General features: G+C 38.7%; 1 long non-coding RNA gene across 2 annotated transcripts in view; it reads left to right on the top strand.

Moving 5' to 3' along the window:
* LOC138422488 (uncharacterized) overlaps positions 1 to 23667 on the top strand; it is a 197375-nt gene that overhangs the window by 97798 nt on the left and 75910 nt on the right. For both annotated transcript variants that reach the window (XR_011249896.1, XR_011249895.1), the window contains one exon: positions 4909 to 4988. This is a non-coding gene — a long non-coding RNA (uncharacterized lncRNA). The remainder of the gene's footprint in view (positions 1 to 4908; positions 4989 to 23667) is intronic.

Here is a 23667-nt window from a genome sequence, read left to right as displayed (position 1 = left end):
TGTTGTGTTTGACACTTGGGTCTTTGATGACTTTCTTCTCTTGCATTATCTCTGGAGACAAGTGAGGAATACTCATATTCCCCCCAAAACATATTCATTCATGGTTCAGCCATCCCAAGGAATAAGTCCAAAGTCCAGGCTTCCCTGGTGGCCCAGATACTAAAGAATCTGCCTGCAATGTAGGAGACCTGGGTTCAATCCCTCAGTTGGGAAGATCCCCTGGGGAAGGAAATGACAACCCACTCCAGAATTCTTGCCTGGAGAACTGCATGGACTAACGGAGCCTGGCGCGCTATAGTCCATGGGATCGCAAAGAGTCAGACACGACTGAGCAACTAAACACACGCACATACAAGTCCAAGGTCCATCCTGGATGCAGAAAGAAATCCTCATACATCCCAGGAAACGCATTCAGGTGACAAACCCAGTGTAAACATGGAGCATGACCACCCCTCCCTTTTCTTTTCCTTTAGCAAAGGGTAGTAGGTAATTTACTCACATCTAAAAAATTAATTACTTTGGAACGTCAGGATGGGACTTGAAAGGAGTGGGGAAGAAACATGTGAAGTGCATTTCTTAGAAGAGAGGCAGCAGGAGGGCAAAATAGTCACAGGAGGTGCATCTTAGCATTTATGTTAATTCACAGAGACGGAGCACCTTTGCTGTGGCCGCTGATGCTGCTCTCTCAGGCATTGCTTTTGTCAGTGGCTCCAAGTTCCCCAAGGTGCTCCGGAGTGTGAATCCCTGAGAGGAGGGAGAGGCAGAGCCTTTTTATCTTACAAATGACCCGCAGGTAGTTCTGATGCACAAGCCAGGCCAGACAGCAGACTTTGACCCTTTAGGTAACTCCGTCCAGGGTTCCAGGGTTTGTTTGTTTTTCTTTATCCTGGACAAATATGCATGACTACAGTATGTTTATACCAAGTACTCAGATCACAGTAATTAAAGTACAGCAAAGGAATTCTCAGGAAAAATTGCATCAAATATACTTTCCTTCAAAACACTGGGATTTATGAACTAGATGAGATAAAGTGGAAATAGGATCTTTAAAAACATGTGTGTGTGTGTGTGTGTGTGTGTGTGTGTGTGTACCTGCGTGCACACTCAGTCACTCAGCAGTGTCTGACTCTTTGGGACCTCTATAGGCTGTAGTCTGCCAGGCTCCTCTGTCCATGGGATTTTTCAGGCGAGAATACTGGAGTGGGTTGCCACTTCCTCCTCCGAGAGGAATCTTGGAGCTTCCTGACCCAGGGATGGAACTCTCCTGCAGTTAACAGGTGGATTCTTTACCACTGACCCATCAAGGAAGCCTTAAAGAACACGTGTAATTAAGGTCAAAACAGTATTAGTACAGTCAGATTCCTGCTCAGAATTCAGGAGTGGGATTGGTTGAAAGTTCATATGCTAATATGTCTGTTTTGACCCTGGTGACTTTTCACCCAAGAGGTTAGGGAGGATGGCAGCAGAATTGCAAATAAGCATGACGGTTTTAGGAAAAATAAAAATTTGAGGGAGAAGGAACAATCGAAGTGAGAAAGAGAGAGGGATTGCCAGGATGAGCTGATGGAAAGTGAATGTATCTCTTTTGAAAAGAACTAAAGTCAGAAGGGAGCCAGTGTGCACTAACAAATGTGGATGCTCCTACGCGTATATGATCTGAGAAGGACAGTTATGGTCTAAGGCTGAACAAGTGACCTTTACCTCAAGGCAGAAAAGGACCCAACAATTCCAGGGGAATGGCAAGCCCTACAGCAGGGAGTGAACATAGAAGAAACTAGTGGAGATGGTGAGCCCCAAGGATCAGGGCTTAGGAGAGTTGCCTGTGACAAGAAATGGTGTAAACACAGAGAGGGCTTGGAAGAGACGAATGCTGTCAGTCTCTGCCAAGCCGAGACACATGGAACTCTATACTTGTAACTTCACTCATCTGGATATAGTTTGTACCCTAACAGTCCTTTTTATTGTAGTAAAAATAGCTGCACACTTGAAAGGGCTATGCGTGCTGGATCCTAGTGGAGGTGCTGGTTGTGGTGAATGGCCAGAGTGAAAGGGAAAAGGCATGTTTTTTTTTCTAGGAGGAAACTAACCCCATAAATAGGTGTTGTTTGGTGGCTGACTTGAATTTATATAAGACAAAGAGTATCTGAGAACCCTCTATCAGGGGAGGCTGCCTGCAGGCTAGATTGGCAGTTCAAGAGCCCAGGGGACAGAATTATGGGAAAATAAGAGGGTATGTTAGGGCTTCCCAGGTGATGCTAGTGGTAAAGGGCCCACCTGTCAATGCAGGAGACGCAAGAGACGTGAGTTTGATCCCTGAGTCAGGGGGATCCCCTGGAGAAGGGCATTGCAACAACCCACTCCAGTATTCTTAGAGAATCCCATGGATGGAGGAGCCTGGCGGACTATAGTTCATGGGGTCACAAAAAGTCAGACACGACTGAAGCTACTTAGCCCACATTCATGTAAGAAGGCATCTCAGTGAAACCTAGAGGAAGATGCTTGAGAGATGGGGGATCATCCATAATGGAAGGTTGATTATAAACAGAAATCAGAAAAAGGAGGAGGAGGGAAACAGAATTTGGAGGGAGGGAAACAGAATTTGGAGGGAGGGAAACAGAATGTAGGGCTTCGTGCTCAGAAACACATGAAAGATAACTCAGGGAGATGCTGGTTGAGACAGTGGAGGTGAGCTGCTCTGCCACCATTTTGACCTTACGTGAAATGGTAGCCCTGGGGCCAAATGGCTAAAGACCCTTGGCTCACTACCTGTGAAATCTCAGAGTGAAAAAGCAGTCTGGACTTAGGGAAGGAAAGAGATGAGACTAAGTTAGAAGTCTACAAAGAAGAGCCTTTGGGGACATAAAATAAAATAGTACATGAGAGCCCCTTGTGGAACTTCTGAATACTCAAGACTGTTGCCAACTAGGGACTATCTTTCAACTCAGATTTTCTCATAAAATAGAAAGGTTATATGCATGTTAGTTATCTGCCTCTATTGGACTGTGGCTAGGGTAGAGAAGGAGATAATACATGGGAATACCAGAAAGTGGTAAAAGGCCATAACTCTAGGGATGTAATCCCTGGAAGAGAGATTTTTCACTTACTGACCATGAGATGACCATGCTAATTAACTCAGATCTAGTGCAGAGGAAGAACAGGGAAGTCTTTTCCATGGAGTTGAGGGCTTCCCAGTTGGCACTAGTGGTAAAGAATTCACCTGCCAATGCAGGAGATGCAAGAGAAGTAGGTTTGATCCCTGGGTCTGGAAGATCCCCTGAAGGAGGAAATAAATGGTAACCCACTCCAGTACTCTTGCCTGAAAAATTCCATGGACAGAGAAGCCTGATGGGCTACAGTTGATGGTGCCGCAAAAAAGCGGACTATGACCTAGTGTGCACACACATGCACACACACACATACACACATGCAAAGTCTTGACAACAAGAATATTTTAAATGAATCGGTTAAAGAACATAAGAAATTGTGTAATCAGTAAAGAAAGAGAAGTGTGCATCTGGTTAGTTTCATCTAAGGGTATAACATAAAAATATTTTTAAAAATTAGGTCAAAATTAGGTCAAAATTCCCAGAAGTAATATTTGAATACCATGGGGATTGCCAGTAGAAGGAAGAAGTTACGTTGAAAACACCAACTTCACAAAGTGAAGAAAAATTGTTTGGAACTCTTCACTGTCACAGGTAGGTACACTCTGTCAAAGATGGTGTATCCAGAGCAAGAAGAGTTTATGGAAGTTTGAATCAAGAAGACACTGTATCTTGTTCATAAGATGGGCTCAGTATGCATTTATTGAGTAGACAAAATGGTATATGTCAAGTAATTAAACAAATTGATGAATGAATGAAAGATCCAGTTGTATGTTCCATTTGGGAAGTTCTCCAAGATGGGTTAACTGCCCTTCCATTGTCACATAATCCCCTATCTTAGCCTACTGTATACTGTATTCTCCTACTAAACTGTAAGTTACTTGTGGGTAAGAGTTAATTCTTATTCTTCAGGCTAACTCTGGCTCTGACCACAGTACCTTGTACATAGTAGATATTCAAGAATTAGCTGTATTATAAATGAATGACATTATTTATTGGAGTACTTGCTTAGCCAAATGTAAAATGTGTTACCTATGGGAGAGCAAAAGAGGTACTTAAAAAAATACTTAAATAGTATTAGAAAGTCCATTAAAGAGATATAAGTGACAGAAGAACAATTTGAACAGTGTTGTTACCATAATTTGAACATGTGCTTAGGCTAGAAAATGGATTATAACAATGCAGAGTGAACAACTCCTTTCTTGGAAACGAAGGACTAAAGAATTGAGGGTGGAGATGAGATTTTACTGAAAACCCTGGAGAATGTCTTCCCCGCCATGCCCAAATCTAAAAATTTAGACTGTAGATTAAATTTAGATTATTTCTTAAAAAAAAAAAATTTTCAGAGGAAATGCAGCATCTATCTCCCCCTACTGGTGTCATATTAAGGGTGATGTCTAATTTTTTTTTTTTCCTTTTAACAGAAAAACATTGTAATTAAGATGAAAATTTTCATTTGTTGTTTGGAAACAAATGTTATACTTGATATAGTATTTAAGCATCCTACATTGGAGGTTTGTGTTGCAATGAGCTTTACCAAGATTTGGGGTACACATTGGAGTATAGATGGTCTCAACACAGATGAGGATTGGTTAAATATTTCTGCTAATTCATATGTAATTAACAAATTTTATATGACAGTGAATTATAATTGGCTGACATAATGAAAAATTTAAGATTTGAATTATCAAAAATTTCAAACATACAAAGGTAGAGAGAAAAGCATAATGAGCTTCTGTGTACCCATTGCCCAGCTCCAACAAACAAGTCACAACTAATCTTGTTTTATTTATCACTTCCCCAGGTCCCACATCCAGATCATTTGAAGCAAGGTCCAAGCACTCTATCATTTCATCTGTAAGTGCTTTAGGATGTACCTAACAGGTAAGGTTGCTTAAAATATCCCTATTTTTAAGCCTGGCCAAAATTAGCAAATAGTTCCAGAATATCAGGAAGTATCCAGTCAGTGTTCAAATTTCCACAATTGTTTCAAAATTTATCATTATCTATTTTACAGCCTGTTTCAATCAGGCTTTTAATATGAACTATGACTTGTAATTTTGTTTGGTATGTTCCTTACATTTCATGGAATTTATGAGATTTAAGTTGCCTCCTCTGTCAGCTTTCTGACTGTTAATTTTGTTAAGAAAAGTGCTTCGTTTGTTCTGAGCAGTGTTTCACAATCTGGAATTTGCCGACTGGATCCCCATAATGTGGCATAGTCCTCTGTCTCTTGCATTTCCTGTAAATACAGGAAATTGGTAGATCCAGAGGTTTCATTTTATTCTTTTTTTTTTTTTTTTTGGCAAGGTGCTGTTGTGTACGTTTGCTGCTCAGTGTTTGGTAGCGGTTGAAGTTCATTGTCTGGAGTAGAGTTAGACACTTTCTACAATAGTGTTTGCCAGCAGAAATTCCTGTGGTGATAGAGTGTTTTGTATCAGTATATATATATACTCTGTATCTGTATTAAATGTCCCATAGCTGTTCTATATCTTAATATGCTAACCATCAGCCACATGTAGCTCTTAAATGTGAATGATGTGATTGAGAAACTGAATTTTTAATTTTTAAAATTTCAATTACTGTAAATTTAAATGTAAATAGCCACATGTCTAGTGACTACCATATTGGATAGTATAGCTACAGACCCATTAATTCAATAAAAGCTGCAAAATGCTCTTACTCTATTTTTTTCTTATTAGTCAGAATATTTTTATAGAGAGAAACTTCCTCTTGACAACTATGTTGCTACTGTGAGGTTCAGTTTATACAGAAAAGACAAGAAATTTGCTTAATTCTTATTTTCTGTTTGTCAGCTGTCAAAACAATAAGTTAGTTCCTTGGCATTCTTCAAAAGTACGCATCTTCATCTTCATGTTTTTTTATTGTCGTTATGTGGTCATAATTTGCATTTTAGTTTATTGTATTCTTGTATTGTATTCTTGTATTGTTCAAATTGGTCCATCCTTGGCCAGAGAGGGCTTATTCAAACTATCTCCTGAGAGCTCTTGCTCTGATCCTACAAGTCTCTGATAGTTCTCTGGTTTTCTGGTGTGGGATAAGGTATTTCGTAATCACTGTGTAAATATCCTGCCTCGTATCAGAAATGAGCCATTTTCCAAGATGCTCTGGTTCCATTTACTAGTCAGTGGTAGTTTGGAATCATATAATCTGGGTACTAGGGTGATCACTGCTATTTGGTCTGTCATTGTTTCTAGCCTTTATAAAAACAACAGTTAGAAATTGAGGTTAAAAAAAAAACTACATTGTGAATTCGTTGTGATGCATGCAGTTTGAAATCAGGACTATGATACTGCCTCTGATTTTTTGTTTTTAAAAAACGTTGAAAATCTAGTTTCTTCTCAATGGTACCAGTATAACTACCAGTTTCCTTTATTCCACAATACACACATAATAATTTGAGGATGACAATACCTACTTACCAGCAATGAAGTTATTATAGTGAAAAGATATATTTATCTTTGGATTCATTTTTTCATGTTTATTTATCCCTAGAGTCTCCCTCATTGATGATATATTATTGTGTTTCAGGGTTATTTGAAATATTGATAGTTTCTTTGTGTGGTTTTGCCAGAAAAAAATAGATGTAGATTTCTATTTCTTTATTTCCCTTTATTTTTTAGGGATTTCTTTTTTAAACTCTACTTTCATTTTATAATTATGCAAAGTATTTATGTGGTCCTAGAGAGTCATAGCCACAAAACTCAGTAGATCAAAAAATCTAGCTTCTTACCCCATCTCCTGAACCCTATTCCCTTTCTCATTCTCTCATCAGTTTTTCTTTTTTAAAAATTGTAATTTGATCATTCACTTATTATTTCAGAGATATGAATATATTTATATCTACCCTTTCTTAGATGAACTATAATATATTCTATATACTTTTCTCCTTTTTAAAAAATTTTACTTAATAATGTATTCTGGAAATCACTAATAACATGCAGAGATAAACCTCATTGCTTTCTGTAGCTGCATAGTATTTCTTTGAATCGATGGTCCATAGCTATTCAGTAGGTTGTCTACTGATGGACATTTAGTTTGTGGAAAGCTTTCTAAGAACATTTAAAATATCGGGGGAGAATGGATACATGTATATGGATGGCTGAGTCCCTTTGCTGTTCACCTGAAACTATCACAACATTGTTAAGCAGCTATACCCCAGTACAAAATGTTTTTGATGTTAAAAAAATTTTTTTTAAAAAAGAAAGAACATTTAAAGTAATTACAGCAAGAGCATAAACAAATGCATTACATTTCTCTGTAATTTTTCAGTATTCACTAGGTTCTATAGATATTCATAAAGATAACATGAAATTATTCAACTATTCATCAGTAAAAAACTTGAAATTATATTTATGAACTAAGATAAATATCAGGGTGAAATTAAGGTAAATTTACAGAAAGTTGCAGGTATCTCCAAATAAAATATTTTAGTTTTAATTACTTATCTCTTTAGGGGGCTGATGACTATTTTTCTGATCTTCAGATTCTTAGGACAGACCTTAGTAAGGTTGAAAAAGTAGGGAAGATTGAACTTGAGAGCTATGCATGATAGAAGAATCATCTTTTAGGAGGTAAAATGGTAATTGTTTTTGAAGAAAAATTTATTTTACCTTCCACTCTTTACCTATACACTTTGCAGGAAATTTGTGTTATAGTAATGAAATACCAGGTGATTATTATTCCATTATTTGGATTTGTGGTTGAACAAGTGGTTGGAAGATAGCTATTGACAATAATTATATATACTCCAGCCACTTTGTTATTCAACTACCTCTTTTATCATCTACTTTCAGATAATTCAGAAGGTAAAAAGCAAATGGCAACTTAATAAGCATCAATAAATCTATAAATAAAAAGATACAGTGTCTTATTTAGGACATGCTCACTTTCTGTTTTGCTGGGACAGATGTAGGGTTTCAATCCGATCTACTCTAACACTGTTCCCCTTAATTCTCCCTCAAGTCTATTCAGAAATGAAGGTTTCTGTAGATTCTCATACATGCTTGTTTGTTCACCAGAAGCTGTTACAATTTTGATCATAATGCTTTACTGCTTGCAATTCCAATAGGAGTTTATTTTGTTTATGCAATAAGTAAATACTAATTCAAGTTGCTTTCTTTAATTTGAACTGTACATCAGGGCAGTTATACCTATGGTGAAAAAAGTGAAAGTGGAAGTGTTGGTTACTTCATCATGTCTGATTCTTTGTGACCCCATGGACTGTAGCCTGCCAGGCTCCTCTGTCCATGTGAATCTCCAGGCAAGAATACTGGAGTGGGTAACCATTCCCTTCTCCAGGAGATCTTCCTGACTCAGGGGTTGAACCCGGGTCTCCTGCATTGCAGGCAGATTCTTTGCCATGTGAGCCAGCAGGGAAGCCCTATACCTGTGGTAGATGAATTAAAAGCAGGAGATACCAGTGGGTAGGCTACCCACTCCAGTATTCTTGGGCTTCCCTTGTGGCTCAGCTGGTAAAGAATCTGCCTGCAATGCGGGAGACCTAGGCTCAGTCCCTGGGTTGGAAAGATCTCCTGGAGAAGGGAAAGGCTATCCACTCCAGTATTCTGGCCTAGAGAATTCCATGGACTGTATAGTCCATGGGGTCGCAAAGAGTCGGACTGAGTGACTTTCACATTCACATCACATCACATATGTACGTATACGCAGTGTTCTCAAGTGCTCTGTGTCTCATGTCTCATAAACCCCCATGCTTCCACATCCCTCTAGTGCCAACAGGACCCCTCCCTATGTTAGTCCTTACAGTTCATGCCTTACTGGCTTTTAAGGGGCCCAGTTTCCCAGGGATGGCATGTGAGACAGGCCTATGAGGGCAGGAAAGTCAGCTCTGGACAGAAGCAAAACCAGGGAAACCAGGTATTTCTAAGGAAGTCAAGGAAGGATTTGCCTTTTATGAAAGGCCAGAAAGCAGATGGTGACTGCAGCCATGAAATTAAAAGATGCTTACTCCTTGGAAGGAAAGTTATGATCAACTTAGATAGCATATTGAAAAGCAAAGACATTACTTTGCCAACAAAGGTCTGTCTAGTCAAGCCTATGGTTTTTCCAGTGGTTATGTATGGATGTGAGAGTTGGACTGTGAAGAAAACTGAGCACCAAAGAATTAATGCTTTTGAAGTGTGGTGTTGGAGAAGACTCTTGAGAGTCCCTTGGACTGCAAGGAAATCCAATCAGTCCTTTCTAAAGGAGATCAGTTCTGGGTGTTCTTTGGAAGGAATGATGCTAAAGCTGAAAGTCCAGTACTTTGGCCACCTCATGCGAAGAGGTGACTCATTGGAAAAGACTCTGATGCTGGGAGGGATTGAGGGCAGGAGAAGAAGGGGATGACAGAGGATGAGATGGCTGGATGGCATCACTGACTCGACGGACATCAGTTTGGGTAAACTCCGGGAGTTGGTGATGGACAGGGAGGGCTGGCGTGCTGCGATTCATGGGGTCATAGAGTCTGACACGACTAAGCGACTGAACTGAACTGAACTGAACTGAGAAATTCAACTTATGACATACTTGAAGCAATTTGTACCTTTCTAAGCATTCTATTCTCAGCATACTATAAGAAAAAAAAACATAAAACAAGAACCCTAACTAAATAAGGTTGAGAGACCAGAACAAGGAACTCTCACACCCTGTGATGATAGCAGAGCCCAACAAGAAGAAGGTAGACTCCTCTTCTTTCTTGGCAAGGACTAAGCCAATGGAAAGCCATGGACTCTGTTTTACTATAACCCTCCCAACTTCCTTTTTCTCCCCATGAAAGCATTCTCCTGTCCTTGCCATGTGGGGACTTGCATGTGGCTTGCTGTGGTTGCAGACCCTGAATTTCAATTCTCTGCCGATCCCAAGTAAACCCATCTTTCTGGAGCTATATCAACAGTCTCTTTATTTATAAGAAGTAGGTGGAAACCGAGGTGTCTCAGTCTGCATTTTCTAACACTCAAAGATTTGGCTATGAAGTGGAATGGCCAGACTAAACACAGCCCAGTCACACTACAAGGGCAAGAAAACCAAACCCTAGCTTCTGGATTTGTCAGTATTTTATTAATAATTTTTTTTTTCACGTATTACCACCCTGCCTGTAGGGATAATTTTCCCACTTTGAGCTTTTATAGTATTAGTCTACTTGTGGAATTTGTTGTTTAAAATAAAGTGTATATCTATAACCTATTAAAACAACTTGCTGGCCAGTGATTTCAATAATTTATCATGTATGCATTGGATATTTTTCCTGTTATTTTATTTTCAGGCATTGTTAGAGTCTTGAAGGGCTAGATTTAAGGTAAAGTGAGTGAGGTATTCATTTCAGGCACAGAATTTAAGAGAGTTGCAAAAACTTTAGTACTAAAGATAACTGCTATGTTAAAAAAAATCAGAATTAATCCAGAAAACCCCTTGATAAAGACTGTATGGAAACTTTAAATAAAGACAAAATTTGATCTTATATTTGAACAATTCTGCTTCACTCACCTCATCCTAACCCTAGGCCCAATTCCAATAAAACTTTATTTAAAAAATAGGCAGGTAATCTCTGGGGCATAGTTTGTTCATTAAAAAATCACATTAAACAGTTTTATCTTGATTGTAGCATCACTTACATTTTGCCTCCTCGTCCGTGTTTTTGAGCTAGACGTGGAGTTGATTAAATCCCAGTCTATTACTTTTACAAATAAAGCTAATGTGAAGGCCACAGAGGTGGCATGACAAGCCTAAAGTCAAACAGACCAGGGTAACAGGGTTGAGCTCTATCATGGCTTTATATAATCTATCTCTCCAGTTAAATTCTTCGAGTAAAAGATTTTTGACTCCTATTTCTTGTTTATTGTATAGTTCTATGTGGCAAATAGTCTCTCTCACCACTATACTTGCTGTTGTCTTGCTATATGATTTTTATCAGTTATCTGTGTGACTTTAAAAAAGATACTTACTTTTTATTGTCTTAATCTGTGTCTTCATGACACTCAATTCTGGGTCAGTTCAGTGAAAAAGAAAATGAAGAAAAGATAAATGAAGAGAAAATAAAACTTTCTCCTGAAGCCAAAACACATTTGCATGCCACTACATGGATGAAATTGTTGCTGTTGTTGTTGAGTTGCTCAGTTGTATCTGACTCTTTTCGACCCTGTGGACTGCAGCACACCAGGCTTCACTGTCTTTCACTATCTACGGTGTTGCTCAAACTCATGTCCATTGAGTCAATGATGCCATCCAATTATCTCATCCTCTGTCACCCCCTTCTCCTCTTGTCCTCAATCTTTCTCAACATCAGGGTCTTTTCCAATGAGTCAGCTCTTCACATCAGGTGGCCAAAAGATTGTAGCCTCAGCTTCATCATCAGTCCTTGCAATGAATATTTAGGATTGATTTCCTTTAGGATTGGTTGGTTTGACCCCCTTGCTGTCCAAGGGACTCTCAAGAATCTTTAACACCACAGTTCGAAATCGTTTTTAAGTGTTTGAATTTTCTTATTAACTGGTTTGTGGTGTTGTTCAGATACAGGCAAAATTTGCTAATGTTCAAGAAAAAGTAATATCAAGTAGGAGTTGATAGAGTTAATCAATAAAAATTGCATGGTCTCTGCAAAGGATATCCTGCTTTGGAACTGGTCATTATTAGACCAGGTGGTTAGTGCTTCCTTATTTTCTCCAAAGGTGGGAAAGAGGTAAGAATTTTTAGCCTAGTAGCAATCACATAAACCAGCAGGAGTGTTGTGGTCCTGGTAGGCAGGGAAGGGAGGACCTGGAGGGAAGGAGAGCACAGTCATCTAATTTGACTTTTTTGGTTAAAACTAGGAGAGATTTGCGGAGAAGGTGATGGCACCCCACTCCAGTACTCCTGCCTGAAAAATCCCATGGGTGGAGGAGCCTGGTGGGCTGCAGTCCGTGGGGTCATGAAGGGTCGGACATGACTGAGTGACTTCACTTTCACTTTTCACTTTCATGCATTGGAGAAGGAAATGGCAACCCACTCCAGTGTTCTTGCCTGGAGAATCCCAGGGACGGGGGTGCCTGGTGGGCTGCCGTCTATGAGGTCGCACAGAGTCGGACATGACTGAAGCGACTTAGCAGCAGCAGCAGCAGGAGAGATTTGTGAGTTTCACATCAATCAACTTCATTATTCTGGTTCCTGTCATCTTTGATTCACATGATTTCAGTTTCTTTGCAAATGTCTTTGGTTTGAGCTTTACGATCATGAAACAGAGCAATTGAATAATGTTGATAAAAAGTTTTGGAAGCGATCACTGAACTTTGCATAAATTTACCAGCAGCTATTTTTAGTGTGAAAAATGGTACTTCTCCATAATAAATGTGGGTTAGGAAGTTTATGTCATTATTATGTAGCCACTTAGAGAAATAAGACCACAATATTTGCAGAAAATAGAACTTATTGGAAAACTAGATGAAATGAAGTAAGTATATATATTCTTTAAGGTATGGAGGCACATTTCATTATGTGAAAAATAGGATTTGTCTAAACTATTGGAGAGGTAGCTATTTTGCATGCCAATAATCGGCATTTGATATTAGATTTTAAAAACAGTGACTTTTAAAAGTTTAGAATATTTTTGAAGCCTGGGCATAATTTTCATAGTTATATGAAATAGAATAAAGCAGGAAAGGTATTGGGAGATGGTGTTGACTTTTAAAAAATAAACAAAAAGTGTATTTTCTTGTGGAATCATATTTATATGGATAACATAAAATTAATCTTCTGACTTAACCTGTCAATCCATTATAGATAATAAATTCACAATTGAATTCATTTCATGTGTTGTATATACTAACTCATTCAAAGAAAATGAGCTGTCATCATCATCCAGAAGTATTTATGGGGAGACTATAATTTCACAGCGCTGGCTTTACAGTGTTAGTACACAGACTTTCTAGTTCTAGGAATCTTGAACTAAGAAAAAACACAAAATCTGAAGGATAAATAGACAAAAATAATCGTGTAAGACACATAGAGGACACAATAGAAACTAGATAATCAGTTGTTCACAGTTCATTAATAAATGCCTACTGCAGGGAAAAAAGGCAAGAAAATGTATCTAGTGCCCACTATTGCCAGATGCTGTCATAAATACTTTAATTGTATTCTCTCAGTTATGGTCAAATGGAAGGCACGAGGCAGAGGCATCCAGCAGAAACATGTCCATACAAACGAGGACACTGGCTTTCATTCAGGGGGAATGGCGCAAGAAATAGAGAGTAGGTCAAACGGACAGAAGTGGAAGATTTTTAAAAGGCAGTTTTGGAAAGCTGGCCAAGTTGAGGACCCTTTATGGTAGAGGACCTTTTAGGATAAGCTAAGGCATGCTTGCTTTTTCATGTAGGTAAAGAAAACCCAAAATGTTTTTGAGCAGAGAGAGTGACCGAACCAAGAGCTGTGAGCATAGAGCACATGGAACATGAAAAGCAGTGGGGCCACTTGATCAAACAGTGAGAGGCAGAGCTGGCTCAGCTAGCTGTGAAGGTGACATTCTTTTAAGGCTGTATATTACCAAGTTTTCCAGGATAGATCCAAATAGTGGTGATTTTATTGATTTAATCATCAGTGGTTCAGAACCATATTTTCTCAGTTTGCTACCCATCTAAACGCATCTGAAAAAATTGGTATAAACAATCTTATTTACAAAGCAGAAATAGAGACACAGACGCAGAGAATCTTGATAAAAGTGAAAGAGGAGAGTGAAAAAGTTGAAAAAACTCAACATTCTGAAAACTAAGATCATGGCATCTGGTCTTGTCACTTCATGGCAAATAGATGGAGAAACAATGGAAACAGTGACAGACTTTATTTTCTTAGGCTCCAAAATCATTGCAGATGGTGACTGCAGCCATGAAATTGAAAAATGCTTGTACCTTGGAAGAAAAGCTATGACCAACCTAGACAGCGTATTAAAAATCAGAGACATTGCTTTACCGATAAGGTTTGTACAGTCAAAGGTATGGTTTTTCCAGTAGTCATGTACAGATGTGAGAATTGTAACATAAAGGAATCGATGCTTTTGAACTTTGGTGGTGGAGAAGACTCTTGAAAGTCTCTTGGATTGCAAAGAGATTAAACCAATCAATCCTAAAGGCAATCAGTCCTGAATATTCATTGGAATGACTGATGATGAAGCTAAAGCTCCACTATTTCGGCCACCTGATGTGAAGAGCCAACTTATTGGAAAAGACCCTGATGCTGGGAAAGATTGAAGTCAAGAGGAGAAGTGAGACACAGAGGATGAGATGGTTGGATGGCATCACTGACTCGATGGACCTCAGTTTGAGCAAGCTCTAGGAGACAGTGATGCACAGGGAAGCCTGGAGTGCTGCAGTCCATGGGGTTGCAAAGAGTCATGACTCAACTGAACTGAACTGAAAGCAGAGAATAAACGGGGATACCAAGGGGAAAGGGGAAGAAGTGGATGAACCGGGAGATTGGGATTGACATATACACACTACAATGTATGAAATATACAACAATGAGAACCTACTGTATGTCACAGGGAGCTCTACTCAGTGCTCTGTGGTGACCTAAATGGGAAGGAAATCCAAAAAAGAGGGGATATATGTATACATATAGCTAAAGCACTTTGCTGTACAGTAGAAACTAACCCAACATTGTAAAGCAACTCTACTACAATAAAAGTTTAAAAAATAAAAGCATTCTGATTGTGTGAAATAAATATTGAGTAAATAAGATGTTAAATTTTTAGAATATGCTAATGTTTAGTGAGAGTGTGCAGAGAAGGCAATGGCAGTCCACTCCAGTGTTCTTGCCTGGAGAATCCCAGGGACAGGGGAGCCAGGTGGGCTGCTGTCTATGGGGTCGCACAGAGTTGGACACGACTGAAGTGACTTAGCAGCAGCAGCAGCAGTGAGAGCTTGTGATGATGTTTGAGGAAACATAAAGAAGAGTGTTCCTCATGTCTTCTTCCTACTAAAAATAATTTCTTGAAGACAGTAGGATTTTAGGTCATTGAAGTGTGGCAGGGTGAACACGTGCAACAACTTTGCAAGAGTGAAGCTATTTGTTGGCTCCCTCTGTTTCCAGTCCTCCTGAGCCCTTTATAAGCCCTTGCAATTAGATCACCCCTCCACCCTCTTGAAGATCTCCAACACACTCTCTTTTCTGTTTCCTTATTCTTCTTAATCCCCCCTGGAAGCATTTCTTACTCTTATTCACCTCCTCCATCACTCCAGCCACATTTTTCTGTCTCTCTGTATCAACTTCATTATTTTACCTCCTAACAGGGGTCTCAGTCATCAGCCCTCAGCCATTCCCCTGTCATTAACATTTTTGAGGGATAAATAGTTCTAGAACTTTGAGAATCCCTAAATTTGCAAAGATTTCTAAACGACACAAATTTCTCCATGAAGTATAACTTTGGGACTGACTTGGCACTTGCTGAAACATGTTGATGACTGCCTCTTACTTCCATATGGAGTACAGGTCTTGGCTTCATTGTTGCCCATTCAGTTAGGTTTGCTCTGAGCTGCTGGACAATGGCAGGCTCCTTCGTGAAATGGTCCTGAGGCACCACATACTCTTCTTTTTGAAAAGGCATCTTTTTTGGAAATTGATTATTTGTAATTCATTGAATTATGTCTTAAGTATTGACAGCTGTACCCCTAAGACTTATTAGTCCAGTCGTGTATTAGGAACTCAAAGAATGCGTTTTGTTGGTTAATTGATTGAATGATTATAGGCCTGTTCATTTCAAGTTCAACAATATGTACTTTACCTCATATTTCCTCTAAGGAATATCATTTTTTTTTTTTGACTGCATCACACCCATGTGGGATTTTAGTTCCCTGATCAGGGATCAAACCTGCATCCCCTATAATGGAAGTGCAGAGTCTGGGCCAGCAGGGAAGTCCTAGGAACATCATTTTTAAAGATATACTTGCTTTTGGTTTGTTTTCTCATTTACACCTCTAGTTGACTTTCTCTTCTTAAACAAAACAAAACAAAACAAAACATTACACACCTTACTTTTGGCAGAGAAGAAATGTAGGACAATAAAGTTCTGCTGAGGTATGTATGCTAGGCTTGAGGTGAGGCTCACAGACCAGTTAATCTTCCAATCTTAGCAAAATTTCAAAGCACCATGTATCTTGGACCTTCAGATTTATTATCATCTTTTTCACAGTAAATATATCCTATTCACATTTTCTCCTTTGGGAAAGTCAGTGGCTACAGACTTCATTTGGTGCATCTCCGAACGTCTACCTCTAATTCAGTCCTTTCATGTGAGTTCTGTCCTATATCTAACTGCAACAGGAAATCTACTCTGACTTGCCGTATTTAGCACCTAAGGGTAATATAATATAAGCATGGTAAAGGGAGATGAGAGAACTGGGTTCTCAGCTGGTGCTGCCATTAACCCTTGAAGGGAATTTGAGCAGGCTTTCCAGAGAAACCCAGAAGAGCCCCCAAACATAGTTCTAATTAACCTGCTGAAAGAATTTTGAACTCTGCTTAGTATTTTGGCTTGCTTTGTGGTTCTATCCCTACCAATCCAACGTGGTAATAAAACAAAATGTGGATGAAACTTTGGCTCCGGCTAAACCAAACAAAACTGAGATAATTCTCAGATTTATAAAAGCTGGTGCTGCTGCCAGAAACATTCATAACACGTTTCTCTTCAACTCAGGCCTATTGAGAGACTAGGCTAGTCAGACCCATATTAATTGAACACGAGTAAAGGAAAAATGAAACCCAACAGCTCTCTTTTCTAAGCCCACAAAAGAAACAGTAACTGGATCTCTCTGGAGAAGGATAAGGTCCCTCCCAGATGTGCCCAGAAATTGGGTGGAGTTTAGCGACAGCTAGGAGCTTAAGCGGAGACATTACTTTGCCAACAAAGGTCTGTCTAGTTAAGGCTATGGTTTTTCCTATGGTCATATATGGATGCGAGAGTTGGATTGTGAAGAAAGCTGAGTGCTGAAGAATTGATGCTTTTGAACTGTGGTGTTGGAGAAGACTCTTGAGAGTCCCTTGAACTGCAAAGAGATCCAACAAGTCCATTCTAAAGGAGATCAGCCCTGGGTATTTTTTGGAAGGACTGATGCTGAAGCTGAAACTCCAGTACTTTGGCCACCTCATGTGAAGAGTTGACTCATTGGAAAAGACTCTGATGCTGGGAGGGATTGGGGGCAGGAGGAAAAGGGGACGACAGAGAATAAGATGGCTGGATGGCATCAGCGACTCGATGGACGTGAGTTTGAATGAACTCCAGGAGATGGTGATGGACAGGGAGGCCTAGCGTGCTGCAATTCATGGGGTCGCAAAGAGTTGGACACAACTGAGTGACTGAACTGAACTGAACTGAGGAGCTTAAGTGGTCATCTGAGGAATTTTCATTCAAAATGTGGCTTGAGCTTACTAAGGAATCCCTTATAGGAACAGAACTCTGAGGAGAGCTTCAAACACAAAGCTAGTACCACACTGGGCAGTGGAATAACTGTTTTCTTGGTGAAGTATACAAAGCAGAGATTTATGCTGTAGGCAAGTTTCTTCTTTTCATGCTTGGGGGGAAAATCAATATTCCATATTCATGGTCTCTGACATAACACTTTGCTAGGGTGGTCAAAAGGGATTTATACGATTTGTTGCAAAATACCACGATGTTATTTTTATAAGGATCAACCCGAGTGGGGATGGGATTCTTAAGTGCCACCTGGTTTTCACACTTTTGGCAAAGTAAAATTTAATTGAGTTTTCAAAGACAGGAAAATATTCTGTTGCTGGGAAATATAGCATAAAGGATTTCTGCAAGCTTCCTCTGGGTTTTTCTTGCAAGCTTTAAATGAGAATTTTCTGCCAATTTTCTGGCAGAAGCAGAGGAGACATAGCAGTTTTGCTGGTGGTTTTGATTATGGATTGTCTATATGGCATCAATAAAAATAACTAGACCAAGGTCTGATGGGCATTGAACTTGCTTAAGGGCTAATAAAATTATAAGAGACGGGAATAAATCTTAAATTTTGAATATTTTTTCTTATAATACATATGGAAAGACGATTTCTCAGTGTTTTTAATGTGTTAAAAGTACAATAACTGGAGAAGAATATGTTCTCTTCAAAGTGCCAATAAAAATGCAAAATGTCATTTTCCAGTGCAATTCGGCCTGAAATCAACCTGTTTCATGGTAATTATGGGCTCTGGCACCAGAATATAGCAGAGCTTTAGAAAGACTGAATGAGTGATTGAGTCCAGCCTCCTTAAATATGAAACATATGAAATGATTTGTGGAGAGTGAAAACCAGAGAGCGTTGTCACCCTCCTTACTCTGAACTATGCATAAAGCTTCACTAATGCCCTGTGGTGGTCGTATCACATTGAGGGAGTGGGTGAGAAACATAATTTTCAGGACAGTAGAAATAGTGTAGGAACAGCCTCTTATGTGGTAGAAGGGAAGTTTCATACAAAGGCATAAACTGTGAGAAAGAGATGATGGTGCCCAAAGTGGGCGAAAAGTGCCTTTCCTTGGCAAGAGTCTGGCATATCACAATGAAAGGAAAACCATGTATATTTCTCAGAAGCATTGTGGTGTCAGGAGTAGGGCCCCAGCAATGCAGCATCTTATGCTTCATGGCAGTGTGGCAGGAGGGGGCTGCTCAAGCCAAGAGAAAGGTAGCAGCATTCACATTCTCCTCCTTTTTTCCAGGGTGATAAGCTCCTTGTGATACAGGTGTCCCGGCATAGGGGTTGCCTTTGATTGGTTTTATTCTATAAAGTAGAAGAAGAATAAAAGTATTTAAATCTTAGAGTGTTTGGGTGTCCTGTATTACAGGCCCAAATAGAATAGTGGACAAAATCTTGCTGAGTTTTATTTTTTCATCAAAGTTATGAAGCTTAATGCGGAGAAGGAAATGGCAACCCCGTTTCAGTATTCTTGCCTGGGAAATCCCACGGACAGAGAATTCTGGTGGGGTCACAAAAAGTCTGACATGGCAGAGTGACCCAGCACACACACATGATGCTTAAAGAGTCCATTTTTCTATGAATTTTGTTATACAAAACCACTGTCTTCCTGACTTTCTCCCAGTTTTTCTCTGCTCAGAGGTCATTGTTCATTGTTTTCAATAAAGTAAACTGATTCTTTATATTTTTCCCACATCTTCAGATGATACATTTCTAATGCTGCTTCTTAATAGTGAAGGTTTTGATCTTGTTTATTACTTACCTCTAAGAGTAAGAAGACTTTAGCACTCTCTTAGAAACCCCCACCACACACACACATACACACACACTTGGGTCCTGTATTTTTTTCAATACAGTTATAGAAAATTTTGCTTTCGTCAATGTCAGGAGTTTCTTAGGAATATGTAAATACTATTTCTAACTGAGCCATGCAGTGTTTTTTTTTGTTGTTGTTGTTTTTTTTTAATTGCATTCTGTTGCACAACTTTCTGTTTTCTTTGGAGTTAACAATTGTGTTAGTTTTTCTGACTACTTGATTGGTTTTCTGTGTTCTTAGTGACTGCAAACTCGAGACATCTTTCTAATCCCTCTTTCTATGTCATCTAACATATGAATTACTCTGTGGAGTTCATCTTCTTGGCCAGCATCTCTGGACCTATGGCACTGTGCTTATTTGCACTTGCTTACCATCGTGCTGTGGGCTTCCTGGATGGCTCCATGGGTGAAGAATCCATGTGCAATGCAGGAGACACAGGAGATGCAGGTTTAATCCCTGGGTTGCAAAGATTCCCTGGAGGAAGAAATGGCAACCACTCCATTCTTGTCTGAAAAACCCCATGGACAGAGAAGGGTTACAGTCTACAGGGTTGTAAAGAGAGACACAACTGAGCGACTTAGCACAGAGCAAGTGCCATCCTAGTAGCAAACACCATCCTACTGTGAATTCTCTGCTTCTTTATGACATTAGACCTGTTATTTCCTGGAAACCTCATCTTCCTCTTTGTTACTTTACTTTCTTGTTTGGGTTAAAACTGTTTTCAGTAACTATTCAAAAAGAATGCACAAAAGATACATGTTTTGAGGCCCTGTATGTTTGAAAACATTTTTATTCCATCATCATACTTGAGAGTTTAGTATAGACCTCTGTGTGCTATGTGCTAAGTTGCTTCAGTCCTGTCTGACTCTTTGCAACTCTATGGACTGTAGCCTGCCAAACTCCTATGTCCATGGGATTCTCCAGGCAAAAATACTGGAGTGGGTTGCCATTTCCATTTCCAGGGGATCTTCCCAACTCAAAAATTGAACCCAGGTCTCCCCTTTTCAGAAATTTGATGCCATTTTTCCATTTTCTTCTTGCTTTCAATGTTACAGTAGATAATTCTAAAGCTATTAGAATTCTTTGTTTTTGACATGACTTGCCCTCTCTTCTGCCAAATCTTTGTCCTCAGTATGCTGAAATTTTATAACATATGTCTTCATATGTATCTGTTTCATATGTTTTGCTGGGCGCCCAGAAGAATATTTCAATCTGAAGAATCATGTCCTTTCTAGTTTGGTTAACTTCCTTTGTTCTCTACGTCTGAAACTTTATGAGTTGAATGGTGATTCTCTTGGACTGCTTCTGTGATTTTCTTATCTCTCTTTTAAATTTCTGTCTGTCTCTCTCTCCCCACCTGCCCCCTCTTCTTATTTAGTTTAAAAATTTTTAGGCCTCGCTGTGTGACATTTGGGGTCCCTGACTAGGGGTTGAATCCCTGCCCCCTGCATTACTGGGAGTGTGGAAACTTAATCACTGGATTGCCAGGGAAATCCCTCTTTTGCTTGTTTTTAAAAATTTATTTTTCTAAGAGATTTTCTCAATTCTATATTCTAACATAGCTATTGGGATTTTCATTTAGGCTATTAGATTTTAAAATATTCCCCAAGATCTTTTAGGTTCTGTATATGTACCTGTTTAAACTGATACCAATTATCTATTCTCATTCTTATCATTTTAAGTGTGAGTTCATCTCTGAACTGAAAAACTGACTTAATAAGAGACCAAACTTGGAATAATACCATAACCATTAAAGATAAACCAGTAGCTAAAAATCTTTCTACAAATGAATCTCAGGGACAGACTTTTTTTCGCCTTTCAATTTTATTGAAATATAATTGACAGGCAACATTGTTATAGTTTTAAGGTATACAGAATAATGATTGGATTTGCGTGCATCATGAAGTGATCATCACAGTAAGTTTAGTGAATGTCTATGTCATATAAATACAAAATTAAAGAAATAGAAAAAAATTTCCTTATGATGAGAACTCATGTTTTATTCTGAACAACTTTCACGTGTGACATACAGCAGTGTTAATTATATTTATCATGTTGTCCATTACATCCCTAGAATTTACATATAAATGGAAGTTTGCGCCTTTTGACTGTCTTCATTCAATTCCCCTTTGCCTCTAGAAACCACAAATCTGATCTCTTTTTAAATGAGTTTGTTTGTTTTTGAAGTATGATTGACCCACAACACTGAAATATCAGAAAGAAATTAGGAAAATAATCCCACTTAGAATCACATCAAAAAGAAGAAAATACCTAGAAATAAATCTTAGGAGGTATATGACCTGTACTCAGAAAACTATAAGACATTGATGAAAGAAATTGTAGAGAACACAAGTAGATGGAAAGATACACTGTGCTCAAGGATTAGAAAATGTAATATTAAAATGACTGTGTTACGTAATGTACAGATTCCATACAACCTTATCAAAATACACCAAGATAATTTTTCATTGAACTAGAACAAAGACTTATAAAATTTCTGTGGAAACTCAAAAGACTCCAAATAGTCAAAAGAGCCTTGAAAAGAAGAACGAGGCTGAAGGTATCACACGCCCTGACTTCAAACCACATTACAGAGCTACAGTAATCAAAACAGAATGATACCGGCACTAAGATAGACACATAGATCAATGAAACAGAATAGACAGTTCGGAGATGAACTCACACTTAAAATGTAGGAATGAGAACAGAAGACTGCTGTTATTTGAAAATGATTTAATTGTGTATTTAGATGTGTATTTAATTGTGTATTTAAATTCCCAAGAATCCACAGCTGAATTGTAAGTTTATATGAAAGTATTTCAAGATTGCTGCATATAAAATCAATTTAAAGATATATTGCTTTTTAATAAATCAATGATAAGCATTTACTAAATAAAATTTTAAAGTGTCATTTATAATTATGTGAAAGTACCAAGTACCTGGGAATAAGCTGTACAGTCTTTGTGCAATATCTTCGTGGAAATTTTATAAAATTATAAATTTTATAACAGAAACAACTCTCAATAAAATGAGACATTTATCATGCTCAAGATTGGAAGAATCAAGCTTCCAATAGGTTTCTTTTTTTTGAAATTTGACAGGTTGATTTTAATATTTCTATACAAATGTCAAGGTCTAGAATAGCCAAGATATTTTTGATGAAGAATAATGTGCAGTGACTGCCCTACTACATACCAAACTTACCATAGTAGTTAAATCAGTTTGGCCACAGAAATAAGCAGATCAATGGAACAAACAAAAAGAGCTCAGAAACACACATCTATGGGTTCTTGATTTATGCTAACAGTGGATTGGTCCCTATTTTTTTCATAATTATGTAGAGATGGTTGGTTATAAAAATGAAAGAAAAAAGAAATATTACCTCACACCATACACAAAAATCCATTCCAGGTAGATTAAAGATATCAATCTTTATAGCTTTTAGGAGAAAAGGTGGGATAATTCTCAGTCTTTTACTCTCTTTTTCTCATTTTCTTTCTGAATTCTGCATACAGAATTCTGGGTTGGTGGTCTTTTCTTTCATAATTTTGAATCTATTCCATTGTTTCTGTTGAGAATTCAGCTTTCATTCTAATTGTTATTTGAAGGTACTCTTTTCTCTTTTTTTTCCTTTGCTTGCTTTAAATTTTTCTAGGCCTAGGATAATGTTACCTTACTCCTGCTGCTGCTAAGTCACTTTAGTCGTGTCCGACTCTGTGCAACCCCATAGACGGCAGCCCACCAGGCTCCCCCGTCCCTGGGATTCTTCAGGCAAGAACACTGGAGTGGGTTGCCATTTCCTTCTCCAATGCATGAAAGTGAAAAGTGAAAGTGAAGTTGCTCAGTAGCATCTGACTCTTAGCGACCCCATGGATTGCAGCCTACCAGGCTCCTCCATCCATGGGATTTTCCACGTACTGGAAAATTTCCCAGAGTACTGGAGTGGGGTGCCATTGCCTTCTCTGACCTTACTCCTAGAAGTGTTTATTCTTCTTCTAAGCATATGTGGCCAGTAGCACTCCAGGATCACCACAATTCAATTTGTAAATTAAAATTGTCTGAAGTTACTTTCTATGAGGCCCTGTTTACTTCTGATCCACCCTAATTCTCCAGATGAAGTCCTTCAACAGTGAAATCAACAAGAGGGAGGTTCACTGGAATCCATACCCACTTATCACTAAGAATTTGTTAAAGAAGATTGTATTCATTTGTTTATTTGTCTGCATCACATCTTCATTGTGCCATGTGGGATCTTTCATTGTAGGGCACGGCTTGTCTAGTTGTGGCATGCAG

Source organism: Ovis canadensis, chromosome 17, assembly GCF_042477335.2.
Source record: "Ovis canadensis isolate MfBH-ARS-UI-01 breed Bighorn chromosome 17, ARS-UI_OviCan_v2, whole genome shotgun sequence".
NCBI classification, from domain to species: Eukaryota; Metazoa; Chordata; class Mammalia; order Artiodactyla; family Bovidae; genus Ovis; species Ovis canadensis.
This window is presented reverse-complemented; position numbering and strand designations above follow the sequence as displayed.